We start from the raw sequence: 18,202 nt of genomic DNA, 5'->3' as shown, positions 1-18,202 counted from the left end.
GCCAGTGTGGAAAACAGTATGGAGTTTCCTTAAAAAATTAAAAATGGAACTGCCATTTGACCCAGTGATCCTATTTCTAGGAATATATCTTAAGAAAACCAAAACTCCAATCAGAAAGAATGTATGCACCCCTATGTTCATAGCAGCACAATTTACAATAGCTAAGATCTGGAAACAGCCCAAGTGCCCATAAGTAGATGAGTGGATAAAAAAGCTATGCTATATGTATACCATGGAATACATGCTACAGTAAAAAAGAAGAATATCTACGCTTTGATTCAGCATGAAGGGACTTGTAGAGTATCATGCTAAGTGAAATAAGCCAGTCAGAGAAAGACAAGTATCACATGATCCCACTCATAGGTGGAATCTAAGTAATAAAATAAACTGATGACCAGAGTGGATCCATAGTCATGGAAGCATGGAACAGAGTGCGGAACCTCGGTAGGAAGGCGGGGTAGCGTGGATAGGTGGGAAATAATCAACTAAGAAATTTGTATGCAGGTATGCATGGCACATGGACACAGACAGCGGGCAGTGAAGGCCTGGGGTAGGGGTTGGGGGCAGGCTGGAGGAGGTCAATGGGGAAAAAAGACATATGTAATACTTTCCACAATAAAGAATTACTTAAAAAATAGATTAAAGACTAGAACATAAGCTCTGAAACCATACAACTCTAAGAAAAACACACACATAAATTTAAGCTCCTTGACATAGGTCTTAGTAATGATTTTTAAAAATGTGACACTGAAAATAAAAGAGATAAAATCAAAAATATACAAGTGAGACTACATAAAACTAAAAAAGTTTCTGTTCAAAAAAGGAAACCATCTATAAAATAAAGGCAACCTCCTCAGCAAGCCCAGAAGTTGTGCAGGGCCAGAGATGCACAACTTCTCTGGATCTTATTTCCCATCTGCACGTCTGCCACCCAGGCCCTAGGGCACCCCAGCTTCCCTGGCTCTGCACTCGGGTCCGTGGGGCTGCTATACAAATGAGCCTTGAATGAACAAACCTTAGGCTTTTGATCCACTTTGATTATATCTTCTTGGGTTTGGGAAGGGGTAAGCTTTCTTTACTAGTAAACTAACCACTTTCTTCCCTGGTTCTTCCTGGGCTTGTGCTGGGCCTCCCCCTTATCCAGTTCCTTTCCTGGATCTTCCAGGGTTTCGTGCCTTTATCTAATTGAATTACTTTCCCAGGTTTTCCTAGACTGGACCCCTCCCCTCTATAGTGACCATTTTGGCGCCTACCGCGCATGCCTCAGAGCAGAAGGCTCTCCCCTGCACCATATTGGTTTCTATTGCACCTGTACCTCTGCAGAGGAATTTCCCCTTCCCCTTTACTCCCTTTACTGGTTCTTCCTTCTCTGCCCCGCCCCCTTGATAATCTGGAGGAATGGGCCAGTTTGTCCCTTAGATTGGAAAGCCACGAGGGATATTAATCCCCTGGGCTGTGCAATGCAGCTGTACCCTGGAGTATTTGGAAGATCTAGCTTCCTAGTTAATTGGGCTTAATTAGATGTCTGCCTCCATTTGCTTCCTTGCTTTGTTAATAACTAACTGCCTACCCTAACGGTGACAGGTGGCATGGAGTCTCAATGCTTTTCCATACACATTGATCCTCAGAGCACTCACCATAAACATCCTACTTGCACACTGAAGTTCAAGGCATCTGCTCCTCCCACTGACCTGAAACACCACACCATGAAGAAATCAATTCATACTGTTTTTCTATTTTCCTTATTTATTTTTAGAAGCAATTTTGGAACATGAGAAAAATGTCAAGAGAGAGATACTATTCCTCAAAATCATTACTATATATCTTAAAAAATGCTAAAAATCATCTGTAGGTAGTGAGTCTTATTTCATTGTGCAAAGACATTTTATTGTGGGCCCTGTTCAGCATGCTTTGTTTCATATGGCATATGCTTATTTAGTGTACACAAATGTAGAAGAGCAAACACTACAGTTCAGAGTTTTGAGGTGCTGCCTGAAAAATATACTATGTCTATGAGGAATGATTTTTTTCTGTAATTAAAAATATATATTTTTAAAGCCTCAATGGAAAAAAACACTTTCAGTACCTGGGAGACAATGGGTGATAAGTGATTGTCATATACTCCAGTTCCTCCTTCAGATATAGTTTGTTTAAAATGCAAATTTGGTATCTTTCTTTTAAAAAATGAATATAGAGGAAACTCCAACATACCTGCATATATAGATATTGGAAAACAAATGCTTGAAAATAAATTATTTTGCATGGCTGACTATAAAATGAGTTCCATTGGAAAAGCAGAAAAAAATAGAGGAGATAGTAAAGCTGTAGCTACTATCCTGCTTAGAGAAAAAGCTGTAAGCACATATTGGATCAAGTCCTCACTTTATGAAATGTCTTAGATCTTATATGCATCATTTCCTCAATTATTCCTGTTCACATATAGAATGAAAGAAAATCAATAGATATTTCAGAGCTCAGATTTAGGAAAAACTCATTCAGCTTTGTTCTGTATCTCTAATACATTATCTTTAACATGGGTCCATGAGAGAATTCAGGGCATCTGTGAACTTGAATGGGGAAATAATTACACCCTTCTTTTCACCATTTCTATATGAAATGTAGTTATTAATACAATTACAAATTTGGGCAATAAATCACAGTAGTATTGTGATAGACATTACTTTGTCACCATTAGAAACAAGAGATAATTTTATATCACATTATAGTGCAGCAGATCTCTCAGAATATTACTTACACTCAATACCACTTTAAAACCATTAGTTCTTAACTCTTTGCTAGCTCTCATTTAGCGCATTAATAATAAGAAATATATGTGCCAATCTCTTTTAAAAAATATTTAAATAACATTATTTTAATGTAATTTTGTTCCTATCTTATGTATTTATTTTGTTTACATAACACAAAGACATTAAGAGCATCTTGTAACAAATGCATTAAGAACATCTTGGACCTATCTTGTTTGAAGCATTTACACAGAACTCTGAGTCAGTGTTCATGCTAATTTGCCAACTCCATTAAGTACATCAAGTCAAACTACAGGTTTTCTTCTGCCCCAAATCAACCCATAGACTTGGTGCTATGGGCAAAGCCTTGTTTATTGATCTTGCATGCCCTCTACTGGGGATTGAGCCCACAACCTGGGCATGTGTCTGACCCACAGGAATCCAACTGATGACCTTTTGGTGCACAGGACAATGCTCAACCAAATGAGCCACCTAGCCAGGGCTTGTTCTTTCCTGTTAATGTGGATATTACCATCTTGACTAAAGTTTTTGGAAGAATAGGATGAGAAGACATGCATGGGAGTCTCCTTGGAATCAGGTTCTGGGCCAGAGGACAGTGCTATGAACCCTATCATTCGTGAAGAGTTTTCATTTGCTATGGCTTTGTATAGGCAGTGTTGCCTTCCTCTAACTGGCAGTTCAGTTACCAGCAGGAGCATAGCAAACAGCACAGATCTCCTAGGCTTTTCCACAAATTATATTCAGCTGCATGAGCTAAAAGAGCATGGAGGTAATTTGCATGTGATTTGCATAAGAGTTGTTATTTGTTCACAAAATGATATTGGCAACTTGCAAGTAATTTTCAGGTTCATTTGCTATTGCTGCATTGAAGGCTTTGGCATCTTGTTTTTCTGCCCTGGCTTCCTTTCCTCCCGTGACTGTAATTAACATACAGAACTGAATAGAGCAATTGAGAGAGGAGGAAAAGCACAGGCCACAGGATGACCCAGGTTTCTAAATCTTGCTCCTGTCTCCCTCTGATAATGCCCTTTGGCCCATTAATAACATTCAACAACTAACACATCAGGCTGTAGTTTCTTAATATGTCATGAAATAGCCAACTATGAACCCATCTCGTCAGGCTTCTGTAATTGGTATTTACTCTTCCTGAAATGTTTTTTCTCCAGATATCTGTTCATTCATATTGCTTATGTCTTCAAATTAGGATTGCACACAATATATATGGGGCATCCACTTGGATTAGAATTTCTGATAAACAAATATTTTTTGTATAATTATGTCCCACACAATTTGGGACATACTTAAACCGAAAATTGTTATTCATCTGGAATTCAAATTTAACTGGGCATCCTATATTTTATCTGGTCCCTATTTGAAGTCATTCATGTCTTCATCAAATGTCACCTACTTTGCTGACCCCTCTCAATCTAGAAGAGCATTTCCTAGAAGATGTCTACTTTGTTATGTCTTCATTTTTAAATTCATAATACTTACCATTACTTGGTAAACTATTATGTATTTTTTCATTTGGTATTGTAGTCAGGATGCGATGCTGACAGTAAGTAGATGGCATTTTCAGTTGAGTAAATGTAAGTGTTAATAGCAGACTATTTACAAAATGTTGGCAGCATTAAAGGAGACCATGGAATGAACAAGCAACCTGAAGCAGGAAGACTGAGGCATTGTCACTATAGTCAGAGGCCAGGGAGGGAGCAATTGCCAGGATCCAGAGCAAACTATGGCTGTTGGAGACAGCTGTCCACAAAAAGCTGTGGCTGAAGTAAGAAGAGGGTGTCAAGGAGGGAGCTGAGGAAATAAATACCCCATCTCTCCCTTATTTCTCTATGTTCTTGTCTGTGCTTCCCAGTGGCAAAACCCAACAGGAAGCCTGGGGTCAAAGGAACCTGTTGAAGGAGACCACAGAGTTCAGCACTGAAGCACAGGATGGGTGGGGAGGGTGGATAGTGACTTGACAGGGTAATGGAAAATACCCAATACATTGGGCCAGAGTCAGTCTCCTTCACTAGAATATAAGCTCCATTATGGCAGCAATTTCATTTTGCTCACTGCTCTATCTGCAGCCCTGAACAATGCCTGCCATATATGGGTGCTTCATAAACATTTGGTGAAGAAGTAAATATATTTGGCTAAGGCATGGTAGAATTGATGAAACAGGCCAGGCTAGGCTAGGGAGCGCTGCTTCCAGTTTGGTCCTCACTGAAATGCAGCAACTGCTTAAGAGGCTTAAGTAAAGTCAGTTTCTAGGAATATATCCATTCCATCCCTTAGAACCTGATGTCAAAGAGTAAACAAACACATGATAACAGATATAGTCTGGACAATTGATATCAGGTTAGCAAGCGAAGTAGTGGGGTTGTCTTCATGGAAGGGTAGTGGTCATGTTAGAGGGCCAGGAAGATACTCTGCAGCAAGGAGACATGGCAGCACCCGACACCCCTCATTTCCTGGGCAAGTTCCAGAACTAGGACTCTAGGATGCAGGTAAGAGGGTGAAGTGGGTAAATCAATAAAGAAATGGAGGGCATATGTCCCAAATAGATGAACAATCTCACTACTAGAACTAAAAGTTTAGCACCCTAATCAAAGGGTAAGAACTCTTCATAAAAAGGAATTTAGATACCAGCTAGAAAATGAAGATAGAATCTGAGTAATGAGCAGAAATCAGGTTATTAGAATTGAAATTTGAAGTAAGTCATGGTTCCACAGTGAGGGAGACTCATGCTGAGCCCCAGTGTTGGCCTTGGCCATATATACTCTCCCCTAAAGATCAGATGAGGGGTGGGCCTCCAGGTGGGATGAGTAGCACCTTAGGAATGGAAAGGAAAGTAAGGGGATAACTACTATTTATTAAGTCCTTGCACTGTGACAGATGCATCCCTGAATTATTGAAATGTTTCCCCATTAAATCCTCATAATCACTGTGTGAGCTACTTACTATTTCCCTACCTTATCAATGAGGAAATTGAGACCCACGTTTGAAGTATGCACAAAATCTATTAAATGGTTCTCTTTATATTCTTTCTATGAAAAGAAGAATTAGGTTTCTAAAGATAATTTCTTCTGGTACTTACCTGTACACATTTCTGTTGAAATGAAGCTATTCATTTTATTATGATACTACTGGCCTAGTGCATGAAATTCATGTGCGGGGGTGGGGGGGTGGGGGGGGCAGGTCCCTCAGCCTGGCCTGCACCCTCTCCAATCTGGGATCCCTTTCGCAATCCAGAACCACTGGCTCCTAAGCGCTCACCTGCCTGCTTGCCTGATGCCCCTAACTGCTCCCCTTCTGGCCTGATCCGCCTAACTGCCTATCTGCTCTTCCCTCCTGGCCTAAACCCCCTAACTGCCCACCTGCTCTCCCTTCCTCTCCACGCCTTCAGACCCCAGCGCAGGAGTGCTGAGAGCTCTCCACCAAGGTTCTGCCCCGATCCTGACTCCTCCCCTCCGTGCAGCGGACCTGTGCACACTTCCGCTGGGGGGCCACTCCTGGAGGCAGCCTCACATCCTGGTGGCCCTGCCCTTGTCCCCACCCCCCAGCTCCTATGCACGCGTGCGCACCTTTGACTGGTCATGACTCAGACACTATAACGGACAAATCAGCAAATTCCCTCTTTATTATATAGGACCAGGCCAGATAAGGAAGGCTTCTTTCTTGAAGGTATTAAATAATGCTAGATCCAGAGGGCATGCATTCAAATGAGCACTTAAAAGATTTCTCACCACTGATTATAGTTGATTTATAGCAAAGAACATTTTACCTGTATTGCATTAAGGAGATAGTTATATTCTAAAATAACCTGAATAAGTCACTGTGGTCAGGGAATAAATCATGTCTGTTTGGGATGAATTAGGGCCCTGTCTGACGCTGAAGATCCTGGTGTCTATAAACATTGAATGGTGGTTTTGTAACTTAAAGCCTGGGAACCACTGTGTGAGTAGTTTTAAGTTCAGCTCAGAAAATAAGCTTCCAAATCATCAACATGGTTCTTGAGGTCTCCAGATCACATTTTAGAAAGTTTCCATTTTATAACTGACTCTGAAACAAAATGATGACTCCTCCCCACCCCATCCCTAATCTGAACACCTTTACATCTTGACCTCCCCTCAAAGAAGGAAAATAAGCTGAATGGGAATTATTTATTAAAATATATTTTCAAGGTATTATTAGCTCAAAGAAGCCACCCAAAACTTTTCAATCTTTCTATGGCTTATAAATAATTGGAGTTAACACAGCAGGAACAGTGGTAATGATGGAAACATTGATTATTTGGTCTTACAAAGAACCATTCATTTAAAATCTTTGTACTAATCAAGATAAATTCTTTATAAAGACCTCTAATTAATTTCCTGTTAATTATTTACTAGAAGCCCATTGCATGAGGGATTTGTGCAATAGGCCTTCCTTCTCCTAGCTGCCAGCACCAGTTTTCCTCCGGCACCCGGGACCCAGGCCTTCGCTCCGGCCGCAGCGGAGAAACCAAGCCTCTTCAGTCTTCAGTCATCTTCAGTCTTCAGTCTTCGCTCTGTGCCTGCATATGCAAATTAACTGCCATAATTGTTGGGTTGATTTGCATACTCAGCCTGATTGGCTGGTGGGTGTAGTGGAGTGACACCAATTTGCATGTTTCTCTTTTATTAGTGTAGATAACTACCATGTGCTTTTGTGCTTGCTTGTTAGCTAGTAGCCCATGTATGTCATATTATAAGTCTGGCCAATGAGAACCAGAGCTGGTTTGCCCTGGTCCCTCCTTGGCTTAAGTCACTCATCCTCAGCATAGATCTTCATTGACAGTGCCTCTATATGCTGAAAAGGGGACAATAGTACCTAGTATTTCCATGGTGCCTTCCATTTAAAAATTCTTGTTTTCATTATAGACACATGGGATTTATATTTCCAAGAGGTCATTTAATATACTCCTACCAGATGCCATGTAAAGTATGCTATAGCATCACTGGCCTAGAGAAGTTGATTTTATGACATCCCTGTCCTCATTCTTACACTCAAAACAGATGTTACTAAACCACCTGGAACTTGTCCAGCCTGTTCCTGATCTGATAATAATACCTCTTAACACAGCACTGCAATTGATTTCCTCCAATTGGCTGGTTTTAATCTCCAGTTCCAACTGATATTTGTCATCCACTATTCACACTAGGACACCTAAGTGAAGGCAAGCTTATCATATCTCAAGAGAGCTCATTCTACTATCAACTCTGATTGTGTGAACAGTTCTTTCTAATACTCTCAATAATGTAACCTACTAAGTGACATTCTAAAATTTCTCCTTCTTTCTTATCCTTTTACCTACCTTTTTCCTTCTTTTGCTTAATCTGTTTTACCTTTATTTATTCCTTCAAAGTATGAACTCCAATCATGGCATCAAGAAAAGATAATACAACTGCTCCTTTCTATATATAAAAGCCTAAGTAACCAAACGACTGAAAGACCGGTTGCTATGATGTGCACTGACCATCAGGGGGCAGATACTCAATGCAGGAGGTGCCCTCTGGTGGTCAGTGAGCTCCCACAGTCAACCTACTGCTGCCCCTCCCCCTGCTGGCCAAACTACTGTGGCCCTGATGGGTCCCGATTGCCAGCCAGGTAGAGGGACCCCCACCCATGAACGAATTCATACACTAGGCCTCTAGTATTTTATAGGATCAGTTTTTATTTAAAATGTATTCCAGTTATAAAGTAAGCAATCTATGTGGTAGGTTTTTGAGGATATGGGGGAGCATACAGGCAGGAAAACAGGAGCTCTCAAAACCATTCTTAAAAACGATGAGAGAAAGTCATCATGAGACTAGATGATGAAGAATTAGAAACAATTAGAGCTGAAATTTGAGCTGCATTTTGAAAGGCCAGGAGGAGTTTTTCCAGACATATAATAGGGGCAGCACATTCTAGGGAGAGACTAGGACAGGGATGATATGAGCCTATAAAAGGACTTTTAGACTAGTGATTTTGGAATTTAAACCAGAGGGCTTGTCAAAACACAGATGGCTGTCTGATTCCATAGATCTGAGGTGAGGCCCGGAAATATGCATTTCTAACAAGTTTCCAGGTGTTGCCAATGCTTCTGGTCCAGGGACCACACTGTGAGAACCATGATTTCTAGCCTTAGCGTACTTGTGTCTACCTACCCCCAGTCCCATGGCTGTACCTCCTTTTCTATCATACTTTATGGGCAATGAGAATGGAAGAGTCAGAGTGAACATACTGGTCAGGCAGAATCTTGAACCCTTGCCATTTTGGCAAGGTGATGTGTGTCAGCTTCAATGTGCACTCGGATTGGCAGCAGTCAGGAGGGAGGCTGTGGTGGTGGAAAGAGAATGCATAGGTAGTAAGGGAGGTGGAGAGGAGGCTCCAGAGGACTTCCCTGGGGAGGGTGGGGTGCAGCCTCCCCTCTGGGCTCCATAGCCATTCTCCCTGTGACTAAGATTTGGGGCTCTTAGTCTTCCAGGGCATGTGGCATAGTGGCCTTCCCCTGAAGTCATCGCTGCCGCTACTGGGAAATTAATCTGGGCACCTCCTTCCCTCCTTCTCTTGGAGAATGGCACTTGCTTTTACTTATATAACCAGCCACCCTTATATCTGCTCAAATTCACATTCTTATTATGCTCCTTTCTCTATCTCCCCAGCATTCTCCTTGTTTAAATTCTCATTGTTCCTGCCTTTAATGGGATTTCAGAATAAGGACCCTAATATTGCAGTGCTATACGCTAGCACTGTTTTGCCAACACTGATGTGATGAAAAATGTTTTGCTTTGAACTTGGACCACTCCATGCATCAGCTTGGAGCTTGATATAATGGAACAACTGGAAGGCAATTAGCCAAATCCTGTGAATCAGTCCATCTTTGCAAATCTTTACAACGGGCTTCACTCCCTACAAGCCTCCTGTCATGCCAGCAGCTCTAAAATTCCATTTTGCTCAAATAATTCTTTCCTTTACACTGCCTTCTCCTCACTTCAGAGACCACAGTACACTTACAAAGATGAGGCAAATCCAGCACAGAGAGGGATTTAAACAGTGGGGAGAGATGCAGAGAAAAGGGGAAATGGGGCTGAAGGAGCTGCTCACTCTATTTTGTTAAATTTGCTTTGGGGACACAGTTTAAGAAACATGTGGCATGTTCCTAAAGGACAACTTTGCAATGCGTTATTCTCGCTGTGCATTTGATAGGGGGAGCCACTGGGCATGTTTATTCCTCTGGCTGGGGGGAGCTTGAGAAGCCACATGCCCTCTCACTGCCAGTTTGGAGCTGGGAATGTCCTGTGTGTTCAGCTGGAGGGTTTGTCCTCTTGCTCCAGATCGATGGTCTTTCCTTTGGGAACCTTAGTGTAGTTTCCAAATTATCTCCAAGGCTTTTTCAATTCAGAGTTGCTTTGAGCAAATGCTGTCAAAACCACCCCTTGTATCTACAGGCACCATCAGACTTAAACAGAAGATTCATGTATCTACAAACCAAGAAGGTAAACAACCATAAGGGAGTTGAACAGAAGAGAAAACATTCTTGAAATTTTGCAGAAGAAATGTTATTCTCTCTCTCTTTTAAAGAAATAGTTGATTTAGGTTGTGGTTCAGATCATATATTTGTTCTGCTCTATTTCCCCACTCTTTATTATAGTGATTTCTTTACTTTTCAAAACATCACCCCAATCCAAATGTTTTAGAATATGGCTGCATTTATCACCTATGATATTTAATTGTTACTTGTTGATTCCACCAGTCCCTTTTCTCCTTCCCCAAGTATTAAAGTGATACTGGGTATATATTTTTGTTTAAAATAAAAGTGAATTTCCACTTGTTTGCTCTCAGCATTTATACTTCCTTTAAGTGAACTGGGGACACTCTGGGTGACATGAAATCCCAGTCAGGATATGCAAGATAATGGGGTTTGTTTTTTAAACCTCTCCCTTTAATTCCTTTTTTCTGTCTGATTACAAATTCTTTTTTCCTATCTGATTATAAGTACAAGTGGAGCCAAAAATTAGGAGACGCCAAGACACAAGTGAATTATGACAAGAAGACTGTCTTCACCTCCCTTGGTCAATGGGCCTGGGTGGGAGGGAACAGCTGCTGGAGAGAACACAGGGCATCTGGGCCTCAGGGGACAGGCCAACTGCAATAATTGAATCTTTCTGTCTAAAATCCAAGCAGCTTATCTTTTCTGAAGGTTCCCCTGGGTAATAAGAAGTGTGCTTGATATTGCAAATTTGGCTTTGCAAGCACTTTTGTCTGGTTTCATTTTAGGATTTGTGAATGTTCTCTCTTCCCGGCACCACCCTTCACACTGAACAAACCCAGCAAGTCTGGCTCTCACCAGTTCTCAGCATGTGGAAGCCCGGGCGCTTATGTCTCAGTCTTGGCTGAGGGAAAGGACATTTTTTCAGTAATGCTGCCTTCTCTACTTCAGTGTGTTATCTTGCAAAAGGGTTTGCTGGGACCAGACCCAAAAAAAGGGAAAAAGAAAAATGTCTCTGGAGGCAAGATGCCAAATCTTTCACTCTGAGAATTCTGTAGTGCACCCTTCCTCTTTCCAAATTTCCAGTCTTTCACCCCAGAGAGCTTTTTGCATTTTGCATGAGCAGAGCTATTCAGTCCTGCACTGAACTCATGAAATTCTCTTTGATTATGCTGACTTCCAATGTTAAACACTCGAGGGGGTGACAACTGTCATGTCAGGAAAAAGCAATCACTCAGAACAGAGTGCAGTGATGTGGTCAACCTTGCCCAGGATCCCTATGGAAACTGGACTAACAGAGGATGACCAACCTTGAGCTCTGACTGACAGCTGTCTACAGTCCATTCTGTGCATCATGTCTGTGCTCAGCCTCTGATGCTGATGGGTCTAACTGGCCTGGCCAAGACTACTGATGCCACGTGCCCAGGTCCACTTTAAGCCTCCATGGGAGCAGCTTGGGACCATGATCATAGTCACTGGGCTCCTCTCCTGCTTTCTGTGTATGTTCCTACAGCCAGGCTGGGTCTTTTCTCACCTGGAGAGCTACAAGAAGCTGGAGGGAAAGGGACTGTCTTCTGTTTCCGCTGTCACCTCCCCACCCTGGCCTGTCCTGATTGTGTTTGCTGCACTGCGAGCCAGTCTGCCTTCATTGTGTCCTTCTGCTACAGTGACCTCTTTGGCAGTCATGGCCTTTTGATTCTCCATTGTGACCTCCTGGGACCACATATGTCAGTTCATAAAACCTTGCTTCATAGGGCCCCCTTGCACCAATAAAGTTCATTTAAATATTTTTTATAAAGAAAGAAAATGGACTCCCTGTGTCGTGTATCAAATTCCGTGAAGCTGCTCAGCCATCTCACTGTCTCCAGGTGCTGTAACAGGCTTTGCTTTATGCCACCACCCCATGGGTTCCCTCTACTTTCTCTCAGTTTCTATGCAGTGATGCAAGCTGTTCTTCCAAACATACCTCTCTTTCCAGCTGCTGTGGACTGCTTGTCATGGGCAGTGCTGGAGGGAGAGCTGAGTGCTGGAGGCGAGGTCAGTAGTGGCAATAGTGGAGCCCTGGCCTCACTGTCTCTAGAAAGCTCACACTGTTCTAGCATGGATGAGCTGAGAGCCACTTCCTCCTTTTCTCTGAGCTCCAGAGAAGGGCCCAGCACCCTTTCTGCTTTTGTGGTCTAAAATTGCTTCCCATTGGTTCCTCACCCCTCCTCACACAGCACACCGATCAACAGGAATCTCTAGTAGGCTCAGACTTGTGGAGGCTAAGGTCTGTGACGACCGGCTCATGGGAAAGAGACAGGAGGTAAAAACGTGTGCTGGTCTCACATGGTCTCATTGCACAATAAAATCATTCTCATGAATGTAGCCGAGCCCTAATTTTATTTTCATTAAGAACCTTTATTTTTTTTCTCCACAATTTCAAATAGATACATTGTTTACTATAATATATGGAAACCTACATTGTTTTATTTCATTTCTAAAATATTATATATTAATTCTTACTGAAAACTATTTTTGTAAATATCTCAATATATTTCTAGCCATTTATGCATTGAATGTTCCTAGGAAATCTGTGTGCTGATCCAGAAGGGAATGCAAAGACTGTAAGTATGATGATGACTATTCCTCTGAGTACATCTGTCTATGTTTCATATTAATATTCAAAGAGCCTGCAATTGTAAATAAGGCTATTTAGGAGAGTTATATATGTTTTATAGTTTCTACTGGTAAATGGTTAGAATTTGGGGGCTTTAAATTTGTATGATAAATTCTTAGTTTTTTTACATTTTAATTAAAGAATGTGGCCTATACCTCTATGACCAATTTAGTAAAATTATCTTTGTAATTTGGTACACAGTAATGTGTAAATATCCCATAAACATTTGAAAAGAATGTGTATTCTCATTTATAGAATACAAGTGTCATATATTTTATTAAATAATTATGAATTATAGTATGCATAATTTTATTTTCTTGAGATATTAGACTCAAAGTGATATTATAAAGATTCTCACTGCTATTGTTTTAGCCATTAAACTGTTCCATTTACAATTTTATTTACTTGTCAATGTGATATTTTCTGGTTATTGCTATTTTAAAAATTAATAGGCTTTACATTTTCAGCAGTTTTAGATTGATAGATAAACTGAACAGAAAGTACAGCGAGTTCTTCTATGTGCCTCCTCTCTTTGCACTATTTACATTTGCATTAGATTCGTACATTTGTTACATTTGTTATGTGTATATTAGCACCTTTTGTAATTGTCACATAGTTCTTAGATATTCTGTTCTGTTTTCTTCATTCTTTTTCTCTTTGCATTTCAGCTTTATATATTTCTAAGAAAATTTCTTCAAGTTTCATGTTTGTTTGTTTGTTTGTTTGTTTTGGGCTGTGTCTAATCTAATAAGGAGCCCACCAAAAGCATCCTTAACTTCTCTACAGTGTTTTTTATTTCTGGCATTTCTTTTTTATTCTTTTTTAGATTTTTCATCTCTCTATTTGCATTATCCATCTGTTCTCACATGTTTTCCAGGTTTTCTATTACTACCCTTAGCACATTAGTCATTGTTATTTTAAATTCTGGATTGATTATTTCAGCATCTCTGTCCTATGTGAGTCTGGTCTGGTGCTTGCTCTCTTCCTCAGATTCTTTATTTTCCTTTCTATATGCCTTGTAATTTTTTTCGTGAAAGCCAGACATGACAAATGAGTAAAGGAATTGAGATAAATAAGACTGGAATGTTGCATGGTTTTTGCCTTGATGTTAGGCTGTGTTTTTGTTTGCTTTTGCTGTAGATTTCATAGGTTAAATGCTCCCTGCTATCGTTTTTGTCTCCTCTGTCTCCTTTGGGCTTCTCTAGAGCTTCTTAAATAAACCTGAGCTGTGCAGGTTTTCCTGCATTACCTAGTTGTCTTACCCTGTCATTATCCTGGAGCCCTACTGAAGTAGTGTTAAGGTGTGGCCAGGGGCAGTGTTCTATTTTTCTGATTAGGTCTTAGTTTTTCGGTGAGCCAGTGCTCTAGGCTGTAACCCTTATAAGTGCTTCTCAGATTTGCCTGGTCCCCTTCTTAATGATAACAGGAAGGCCAGGGATGCTGGATTTTTGTATTTTCCTCTGCCATGTTGCTTAGGCTCTAGTGAAACCCCAGTTAGTCCCTCTTCATTAAAATAATTTCTTGAGTTCATGCCTTTTATTTATTTTTATTTTTTTAAGATATATTTTATTGATTTTTTACAGAGAGGAAGGGAGAGGGACAGAGAGCTAGAAACATCGATGAGAGAGAAACCTCGATCAGCTGCCTCCTGCACGCCCCCCAACTGGGGATGTGCCCGCAACCAAGGTACATGCCCTTGACCAGAATCGAACCTGGGACCCTTGAGTCCGCAGGTCGATGCTCCATCCACTGAGCCAAACTGGCCAGGGCATCGAGTTCATGCCTTTTAACTAGAACATAATGCTGTGGGTATATTTATAAAAACTGCTTTTCCACTTTTTTTGGTGGAAACATGAGGAAATTTTTCTCTCATCTTCACTGAATGAACCTGATAGGGTTCCTGGAAGAAAGCTCACCAAAGTTTGCAAGTTTTTAACTCTCAAACTTGTCAGCACCAAGCCTCATTCATCGATGAAGTTGAAGTTCCCCCTGACCCCCTGGTTGTGGGCCTCCTCCAGGACCAGTGCCCATGGAGGCCTCCACTCCTGGGGCCCTGCTCTGGTAAGTCATGGTTCTCCAGCTCTGTCCTTCTGCTTCATCAACTGGAGAGGCGGGGGCGGCTTACGCAGTTCTTGATGGCTCTAAGAACAGTTGTTGGTTTTCCGTTTTTTTAGCTTTTCCTCTCCTGTGAGAATGGCAGTGACAGCTTCCAAGCTCCATATGTGTCAGACTGGAAACAGAAAGTCCATACAACTTTACCTTATTTTAAGACATTAATTTATATCCATTTTATTAAAAAATAAAACCTATCTTCAAGATATTTTAAATATCTGAAACTTCACATCTATTTTAGAAAGGGTCTTTATTTAGCATATATAAATAGAATTGTCATTTGGTTATGTTTCAACAGTAAGACATTATCTATTCTAAAATATTGTTTTTTGATTAAATATTTTTTCTGAGTTGCAGAATAATACATTCCAGTTTTAAACAATTCTATATATCATATATATATATATATATATATATATATATATATATAATCTGAAGCTTAGGAAAATAGATTTAGGATAGACAATAAACTGTAAATAGTAATAAACTTTATGAAGTTAATGGTATTGGTGATGGGGTTGTGAAGAGTGATTTATACTTTTTGACTCTATAGAATTCTGTATTTTTTCATTGTTAAAACAATTGTGATTTACTAAAATAAAATATTAAAATAATTTTAAAAAACTTATTTTAGCTTTGAATAAAATGGTTTCTTTTATGTATTCTTTGTTCTTGCCCAACAGAGATTCTTAAATCTCAGGTTCTAGTTGTTGCCTGGGTACTGAAGACCTACCCTATGGGGCTCACAGTCAGAGGTCCCATTAAGAAGCCTCACTACCTTTCTAGTCAGTAGCTCCACCTCCCCTAACTTCCTCGGCATCTGTCTAGATCCTAGTATTTCACTGATGAAGGGGAAATAAATGTGCCTCCTGTGCAGCCCAGTTATATAACAAGGGTGCTGTAAGTTAACAGTGTAAAAACCCCACAGTTTTCCCATAGCACCTGTGCTTTCAATCCTGGGAAATGAGGAAAAACTATTAAAAACCTGTTGACTTTAGAGAAGCTGATTCCAGATTATCAGAAAATGATCATTCTTCCTCCTTGTGACCCAGCCTGAAATCCCACCAGTTAGAAATGGATTTGGGTTGAGAGATGGAGGAGAGAGAATCTGAGTTGTTGTTTGGCTACTATAGAATATGGGCCCTAGGGCTCTGTAGAAATGGTGCTGGGGAGGGCAGGGCAGTGGAAGGTCTCACCATGGGAAAAGGGGATAAGGAAGAGGACATGCAAAGCAGGGTAGACACAAGAACACAAGAAAGAGACCACAGAGCTGAGGAGGGCAGCAGCTTTCATTTCCTGTGCTAACCAGGAAGGACAGGTGTATAAAGAATTTGACTTTTCTAAATGGAACCCTGACACTCATAAGTGGCGACATACACAAGTGTCAAATTGGTTCCTGGACATGGTATTGGCCAAGGTGAGGTACAATCTTACCTGTAATCTGCAGTGTCATCTAGAAAGCTGTGTTTAAGAACCTAAGCAGCCTCCATAGGCTCCATTTTGTAAAATGAGACTCTGAGAACTTGAGCAGTTCAACTTTGTTCCCACTCACACAGAGAAGTCTGAGATCAATCCCAACTGGATTAACCCCAGTCTTCTACCCCTGTTTTCAGTAAGAGTATTTTACTAGTATATTAGCTCTTTTAGGTAGCTATATTATTTTTAATTAATTTTAAACCTACATTATACCTAAATTGATATATCTACTAGAGGCCTGGTGCACGAAAATTCATGCACTTGGGTGGGGGGTCCCTCAGCCCAGCCTGCACTCTCTCACAGTCCTGGAGTCCTCGGGGATGTCCAACTGATGGCCTCTACAGGGGGCGACCAGGGCGGGCCAATCAGGGGACTGCGCAGGCTGGTGAGTAGCTGGCCCTGCCCCCTGATAGCCCCTCCGCCACCACTGGTCACTGCCGCCCCCAGTCGCTGTCCTCTTTCCCTGCCCATTGGCATGTACCTTGGCTGGCTTGGTGCTGCCTGCTCACCAGCCCTGCACCCTGCTGACTGGTTGTTCCACTGTTAGCTCGATTTTATATTATGCTTTTATTATATAGGATATATCATGCAGCAGTTGAGTTAAGTCAGAGGTTGATAGCTAAGACTGTGGAGTCAGAATGTTTGGGATGAATTTTGGCTCACCTGCTGGTTTTAGTTTTCTCATTATCAAACTGATGAAAAATAGCAATAGTATTTTTTATGTACAGTGTGTAAATAAATTATTCAAGTAAAGCATATAACACAGTGCCTGACATATGACAAGTTTCTATAAATATAACTAGTATTATTGTTACTAATATAATTTTTTCTTTCTTCAAGAATTCATGTTTTAATTACAAGTACAACACATGCTTCATTGTTCAAACACACAGAGATGCTTCGAGATATTCATTAATTTTTACAACATATTGACAATTCTTGCCAGCTTCATATAAATTACACAGTTGAAAAAAGTACCTTTTAGTTTTCGCCTACAATTTTCTATCTCAAATGCAGAATATATCATTATGTTCTAGTGGCTTCACAGGAGAGGCTGATTAACATTTATCAGTAGTTAAAGCATAAGAAAATACAGACAAAAAACTTGGCCAATCATCTATTGAACATAAAAAACCTGGTTCTTATGGATTTAACAATTTTGTGAAAAATGTTCAAGAATCCAGGGAACTTCTGATTCATACATAACTTAGGTTTATACAAAAGACAAAATCACTTGTTTATCCCTCATTAATGTGCAGATATGCTGCAAAATAAACAAGCAAACAAAAATTCAATAGTACTTATATTTCTACTCTTAAAATGATTCCAAGCCCTATTTCTTAGGTGGTTCCAGTTTACACTTGATAAATCTGTCTTTCAGTATCTTTAAAAGACAAAATGGGTTAGTCAGATGCATTTTCTTCAACCTTCTCATTTAACAAATCCTTATACATCCATTAAGACCCAGGGCAAATATTACTTTCAAGTAACACATTTGAGAATTATTATTTTTTCCTTGTGCCTTAATCTTTTGGACACACATTAGCTTTAGAACTTATCATACTGTTCTGCAATTTTTGCATATCTTGTTCTTTAAACTGTGACCAACCTTGAAAGCTGGAATAGCTTATTAATCTCTGTGTGCCCACTCGTTGGTGCATGGTAAGGAAATAATAATTCTTGTCTAGAGTAGAGGGGAAG

This window comes from Myotis yumanensis, unplaced genomic scaffold, assembly GCF_028538775.1.
Source record: "Myotis yumanensis isolate MYYU_CA2020_CCGP unplaced genomic scaffold, mMyoYum1.0.hap1 SCAF_2, whole genome shotgun sequence".
In the NCBI taxonomy this organism is placed as follows: domain Eukaryota; kingdom Metazoa; phylum Chordata; class Mammalia; order Chiroptera; family Vespertilionidae; genus Myotis; species Myotis yumanensis.
The sequence above is the reverse complement of the archived record's forward strand: the minus strand, read 5'-3'. Positions refer to the sequence as shown.